We start from the raw sequence: 7,887 nt of genomic DNA, 5'->3' as shown, positions 1-7,887 counted from the left end.
CAATGGCCCATTTTCAATATTTCAACAACAAAAATAAGTTCGCGTATCGCGCTCGCATTATTGATTTATAGTCCTTATGCCTACATGATTGTGATGTATGTATCCTCATCTTATTGTAGAAATCAAGATAAAATGTACGTTAAGTAGACACCCCACTTTTAAAGGACAAGTCCACCCCACAAAAAGTTTATTTGAAGAAAAAGAGGAAAATCCAACGAAAATTTCATCAAAATCGGATGTAAAATTCTTAAGAAAGTTATGACATTTTGAAGTTTCTTTTAATTCAAAAAAATAGTTATATGCAGATCTCGGTCGGTATATGAGGTAACTGATGACATCACTCACTCACTATTTCTTTTGTATTTTATTATATGAAATATGAAATATTCTAATTTTCTCCTCACTGTCCTGTGAAACAAAGTTTTATTTCTCCCTGAACATGTGGTATTACCATTGTTTAACATTTAATGGTTCAGTCAAGTTGGTTCTAATTGTCAAATCTGTAAAAATTGAAATATTGCATAATTCAAACAATAAAAAACAAAAGAAATAGTGAGTGAGTGACATCATCCATTCTCTCATTTGCATATGACTACTTTTGTGCATATAACTATTTTGTATTTTATAACTTTCTTATTTTACATCCGATTATGATGAAATTTTCAGCATTATGCTTGTTTGATTTTTTTCCTACTTATTCAAATCAACATTTTTCTGAGGTGGACTTTGCCTTTAAGTACTACCTCCTCCCCAGCTGGCATACAGATTTAGAAGTTGGGGGGAACATGGACCCCAAACAGTTTCACGACCAAAATAGAAGGAAACAAGAAAGAATAGGAAAAGAAAGCTAACATTTACTTATAGTAGACACCCCACTTTTAAAGATCATGTCAAAGTCTATCACAAAACTAGATTTTAGTATGAAAATGTTTTTTTTCTTCAATTTCTCACTCGCTTCGCTTTCTTGCAGCTTATTATATTTTTTTCTAGCATGCCTGACCCTTTATAAAGACTTTAGACTCGTTACACCATTGACCCCCCTTAACTAAAAGAAAAAGCAAAAAGCATTCTGTCTGTCATTTTCAGTCCACTGACGGCATAAATCCCAGGGGGTGGGGATAACACTTTTCGGAGAGGGGGAATGGCCTGTAGAATTATCCCTCCCCCACTTTTCAACGAACTTTTCAAGACAGAAAGTCAAAATAATAATCTCTGGTGATACAAACTTCGCATCCTAAAGACGATTTTTTTTTCGCTCGGAATCGGAGTATATAACGTAATTTGCTTCAAATGTTATATCCGCTGCATCACGTCATTTTGGCTATAGACTGTAGGGATTATTATAATCACTCGGGTCGCGTTCGCGTCCGAAATCACTCGGGTCGCGTTCGAAATCACTCGGGTTTTGGATTTTTGGCGATTTTTTTTTATTTCGATGCAATTTTTTTTCTAACGGTGTCTTCAATAGGACAAACACACTGGGAAAATAAAATGAAATTGAAATTCTAGTTTCGTTTTAAGCCGGCAAGTGCCTTAAATAAAATGCACTCGCCTACTGCTTAACATAACAAACAAGCAAATCAGCAATGTGGCTCATCTATCCTAGAATACATCCAGACTTCTACTGTTTTTATACGAGGACTCCGAGTCGGAACTTGCCATATCTGCCACATCGATATGACATCGTCATTCCCATCCCAGGACCAAAATCCAATTGAAACCAGTTGGATTTCCAACTGGTTTCAATTGGTTTCAATTGGTTTTAACAGGTTTCAATTGGTTTTAACTGGAATTTAACAATTTCCAGTTGAAACCAATTGAAACCAGTTGGGCAACTGGAAATCCTAACTGGAACCAGTTGGGTAACTGGAAATGACTTCCAACTGGAAATGATTTCTAACTGGAACCAGTTGAGTAACTGGAAATCCCAACTGGAACCAGTTGGGCAACTGGAAATCCCAACTGGAACCAGTTGGGCAACTGGAAATCCTAACTGGAACCAGTTGGGCAACTGGAAATCCTAACTTGAACCATGCAGTTGTGTAACTGGAAATCCTAACTGGTACCAATTGGTTGAATTGGGTAACTGGAGATGACTTCTAACTGGAAAGATGGGTAACTGGAAATGAATTCTAATTGGAACCAGTTGGGTAACTGGAAATAAAACTGGAACCAGTTGGGTAACTGGAAATAATTTCCAATTGGTTTCCAATTGGAAATTTTCCAGTTACCCAACTGGATCCAATTGAAACCAGTTAATTTGCATATTATCTGCCAGTGTGCACAGATTAATGTTTTATGAGATTCATCATCATTAACAATGTATCTATTTAATTCTTTTCAATTTCAAGTACCACACTTTTTAAAGATAAGTATTTAGAATACTTAGCAGTGAAAACCATGTTCATAAATGTTATAGATTATAATTAAAACAGATTAAAGGATAATTAGTACACCACTAACTGTTACCAAATTACATCAAACAAAAATACATATATTTGAAGATCTTCCATATAAATATATACATATGAAAGTCTGTATTTTATCAATGCCCTTTACATTGGTATTAATAGACATATAACACTGCTTCTATGTTGGCATGAGCAATAATTAGTGCAAATGCTAATTAATTTGTAACTAATTAAGTTCATTCCAACTGGAAGTTCCAATTGGATCCAGTTGGAAACCAATTGGTTTCAACTGGTTCCAGTTGAAACCAGTTGCCTCCAATTGGTTTCAACTGGAACCAATTGAAACCAGTTGCCTCCAATTGGTTTTAATAGGGAAATTGGAACAACTGGAACAAATTGACACCAATTGCCAACTGGTTCCAGTTGCCCAATTGGTTTTAACTGGAACCAATTGGCAACTGGTTTTCAATTGGAACCAATTGGTTTTAACTGGAACCAATTGGCAACTGGTTTTCAATTGGAACCAGTTGTTCCAATTTCCCTATTGAAACCAGTTGGCCAACTGGTTTCAATTGGTTTTGCCCTGATTGGTTTTAACTGGATTTTGGTCCTGGGATGTGCGGACATGCATGCCTGCATGCAATGGCCCCAAGGCGGGACCCGGCCACGGTCGGACACGGCGTGCATCGGTGCATCAGCGCGATGATTCGGAACATGTTATTAAAATGCTTTGGGGAGCTAGCGTTTTCAAATCAATTTATTACTATCGTCAGAAATTAACTTAATTTTGATAACCAAGAAGAAATATAAAAGTAGCGGGGTCCGCTATCACCACGAGGTTGAAGAGAAGTGTCTATCATCATAAAGGAGGTAAGAGAGTAGTGCAGTGATGTCCGTCGGTAATACGACCTTTAAAAGTTCACGGCGGCGTCCGCTATCACCACGAGGTTGAAGAGAAGATATCTATCCTCGTAAACATCGTCAGAGATAATACCGCGTCTTTCTCCCTGATTAATGCGACCTCTAAATAGCTAGCACCTCAAAAAAATCTTGAAATATGTTCTGAACGATCACGCACTGCAACTAGAACTACGCCGATATTTTATATCCGATTTTTCCTTCAAGGGACATGATCGAAGATTGGCAGGTGATCGCGCCGATTGTGGTAAAAAAATTTAAAATCGGTTAATTAGAACAGGACATAGAATTACGATTTTAAAATTAATTTAAAATCGATTTCCAAAATCAATTTTAAAATCGATCTAAGATCAATTTTAGATCAGTTTTAGTATTAGTTTTTAAAAGCCCATTCACATTTTTACTGATGCTGACGAAAAGTTAGTTTGGTTGTCAGAGCATTATTTGTCCTGCGTCTAAATAACTATGTCCGATCGAGGGACCGTTTTAATTTCGGAAAGGTAGGAGAGACAGAGAGAGAGAGAGAGAGAGAGAGAAAGACTGATCCCCGTTCAGCTCAACGTATACGTTTGGCACGCGAGCACAAAAAAGATCAATTAAGCACATCACCTGATGCAATGTTTCGAGAATAAGGGAATTTTTTAGGTCTCCAGTTACTTAAAACATGATATGGCCATTTTATCTATAAAATAAGACAAATTTTATGAGAAATGGACAATAATTAAGAGCAGAATTTTAAAACGCCTATCGGAAAGATCGTCCTCAAAGCTCATTACGTATTAGACAGCTGGCAGCCGTCTGTTTCGAGTTTTTAAACATTTTTATTTCTCCTCGTACACAGACGGCTCGCTATGGTGCAACCATCATTACGGGGTTAACAATGCAAAATCCCCCAGACGGCGCTCATCGATTTTTGTCTTTATTTCATAAAAATATATGAAAAGAACTGTATCAAATAAATATTATTATTCCGTTTTGTCCTAAAATGCACAAAAAAGGGAAAATAAACTTAAAAGGGGAAAAAACAGTAACTAATTGCTTCGGCTGTCGCGCAACTTCACTTCCCCGTTTTATTGGAACTTAATGCATAAACATATGGCCATTGAGTCCCTGTACAGATCGAGCTAGAACTTCGGTCTCTGTATTGGTGAGTGGAGCTAACGGAGTTCAGCGGAACAACGAACATTACAGAGACCGAAGCTTTTGGTCTAATTACATATATATGCATTAAACCACGGATGGCTGGCTATGCATAGCGCTGAATAAAATACTTTCGGACGAGCTGCGGACTGACTGGCACTGTAACGTGGGATCTAACTCGGCTCGACTCACGTTACCTTGCTCCATGCTACCGATGCACGCCGTGTCCGACCGTGGCCGGGTCCCGCCTTGGGGCCATTGCATGCAGGCATGCATGTCCGCACATGGGAATGACGATGTCATATCGATGTGGCAGATATGGCAAGTTCCGACTCGGAGTCCTCGTATAAAAACAGTAGAAGTCTGGATGTATTCTAGGATAGTTGAGCCACATGGCTGATTTGTTTGTTTGTTATGTTAAGCAGTAGGCGAGTGCATTTTATCTAAGGCACTTGCCGGCTTAAAACGAAACTAGAATTTCAATTTCATTTTATTTTCCCAGCGTGTTTGTCCCATTGAAGACACCGTTAGAAAAAAAATTGCATCGAAATAAAAAAAAATCGCCAAAAATCCAAAACCCGAGTGATTTCGAACGCGAACGCGACCCGAGTGATTATAATAAGCCGACTGTAGTACAATGATTCATTTATGAATCTTAATGATTCCAACGACTATTAAATAATTATGGTTATTACTGGATACAGTTGTGGGGAGGAGCTTGGGGTAAGAGAAATTCAACGACCAAGAAAAAAAAGATAAGGAGGAGAAGAAGAAAATGAAAATTACAATAAGATACTGATGACATTACTCATTGATCAAATATAATAAACAGTTAGAACAGTATAATTAACGTATCTTTACCATATCCATAAGAGACTTATAATAACATTTATTAGCATGATGATCTAATAAATACTTCAAAATGTGAATTAACTTTGATTTAGAATTTTCAAAGTTGCCACAATATTTTTATTTGCAATTGCATCCATGTGCTATTTCCTCTTTTTAGAAGTATAAGGCACCCAATTATGATCAATTCTTCGATTCTTATATCTTACCTCTAACCAGTGAGCAGGAAATGAGTTTTCATTGTATAAAGCTCAACCGTTTAATCTATTCGTTTTTGGACAACATTTGGTCATCCAACTACTGAAAATTTACTCGCTCGCTTCACTCCCTTGCATATTAATATGCATAGTAAAACCAACTGCAGTTCACAAGTTAATGTCACAATTAAAACTATTAAAAAAACAATTAAATAATCGTTATAAGAATCAACTATCATCATCAAATAGGTGATGATATTTGGACCCCGCACTCAGACCCCTTGATATGGGGGTGCATGTCCTCCAAATTTGGAATTTTCAGCTTAATTATTGTTATCAACCATCCCAACCCCCTTACTTAGACTGGATTTACGACACTGTTTCGGTCAATCAGAATTATGATTGAAAATGCTGCCCCGTGATCCGTATATCTTGTCTAGAACTTTAATACTGACCCCCCCCCCCCAAAAAAAAAAAGAGGACACAATAGGGATCAAAACTTTATTTTTTATTGATAAAAAAATTAACAGTTCGTTTGTATGTTTTTTTTTTTACTATGCATAATGAATTCATCTTCACATTGGCAATTGGAACAGCATGTTACAATGAAAATTAATCACACATATAGGGCGTAGTAGGGACACCGAATAAAAAATATGTTGGAATCACATCATCCCTTGATTGAACAACATAATTATTTGTTTATGACAAAACAAGCTTTTATAGACCAAATTTAATATAAAAAAGAGGAAGAGGCATACAAAAATTATGAAGATCGTGCCCCTATAGCCACTTGTGTATATAGGATGGACGTTCTACCCCCCCCCCCAAAAAAAAAACAATGCAGGGCAACAACAAAAAAATGAAAGAAAAAGACCCAGTGGCGTACCTAGGATTTTCCACAGGGGGGGCAAAACCGTCCGCAAAAAAATTTGACAAGCAAAAAAAAAAAAAAAAAAAAAAAAAAAAAGGTCTTCAAGCTCGTCAGGGGGGCATTGAAGGTCTTAAAGCTCGTCAGGGGGGCAAAAAAGGTTTTTCAAGCCCGTCAGGGGGGGCAAAGATACGTTTTTGCATGGGTTGTGACTCGTCAGGGGGGGCAGAGTGCCCCCCTGCCCCCCCCCCCCCCGTAGGTACGCTAGTGAAAATACCCCTTGATATGGGGGTGCCCCGAAATTTTGAATTTTCAACTCAAACTATGGCCCCCGGCTTGGACCGGAGTAAACTATAATACTATTTGATCATTATGTCAAAATTTATGGAGTTCTTTCTCGACTGATCCTATTTTAATGCTCCGTTCAAGCATGGGGGGGGGGGGTGGCATCGACGAAATGAATGCAGTTCTACAGGATGGAAACAGTGATACTATAGAACCTTCAAAAAGATATTGATGATCAGAGGCGGCGATCATATGATCATGATTTTCAAAAATGTTAACATGAAAAATACTATCGTGATCTAAGGGAATCTAAAAGGTGATATAAATGGTTTAAGATGTATTACCTGAATCATGGATATCATGATGATAAATATATTATGTTTTCACCCTATGATATATCAGAGAGAAAAAATAGTTTTGAACGCATTTAGAACGAACACATGCTGGCAAACACTTTTAAACATTAATCATGTTTTCCTGTCACTAAGGCCTCACCCTTTTCTTTAGATTCAGCCCAATAATCAATAGATGAATATAAATGAAAAGGAAGCAGCAACAACAAAAAATGAAAAAGGGGTCAAAAATTACATCATAAGGGTACATGTACTTGGGTTATTTATTTATTTTTATTTATTTATTCATGTATTTATTTATTTTTATTTATTTATTTTTTGGGGGAGGGGGTGGCCGGTACAAACAAATTTGTTTCTCTCTCTCGCTCCTTCTTGATTTCATTTGATTTGTCATACATATAGTATTTCTTCATTTGATTTTCTGCGATGATCTAGAATTAGAAATCTCTTTCTCCATTAAGAAAAGGCCTTGATACAAAATCGTTTATTTTCATGGAGGGTGTGGTCTCTGGTATACAGCAGTTGGTATGATTAAATCACTGACGGATCCAGGGGGGGGGGGGCACAGCCGGCCCGTGCCCCTTCCTCTTTTGAGAGGCACAATTAAAATTTGTAATGTAAAAATTCCGTTAAAACAGAAGTGTGCCCCCCTTTCGAAAGTGAAGACCTTTTTTTTTTTTTTTTGCTTGTCAAATTTTTACTCGAGAAAATGTGTCCCCCCTTTTGAAAAATCCTGGATCCGCCCCTATATTAAATCATTATTTCATTATTTAATCATCATTATTTGACTTTGTAGTGAAATAACGATTGTCGTATGATTTTATTTTTTTACAAGCTAGGCCCCCCTACATTCGAATTCTTAA

The sequence above is a fragment of the Lytechinus pictus genome, chromosome 2 (assembly GCF_037042905.1).
Source record: "Lytechinus pictus isolate F3 Inbred chromosome 2, Lp3.0, whole genome shotgun sequence".
Classification (NCBI taxonomy): domain Eukaryota; kingdom Metazoa; phylum Echinodermata; class Echinoidea; order Temnopleuroida; family Toxopneustidae; genus Lytechinus; species Lytechinus pictus.
Note: the sequence above shows the minus strand (reverse complement) of the source record.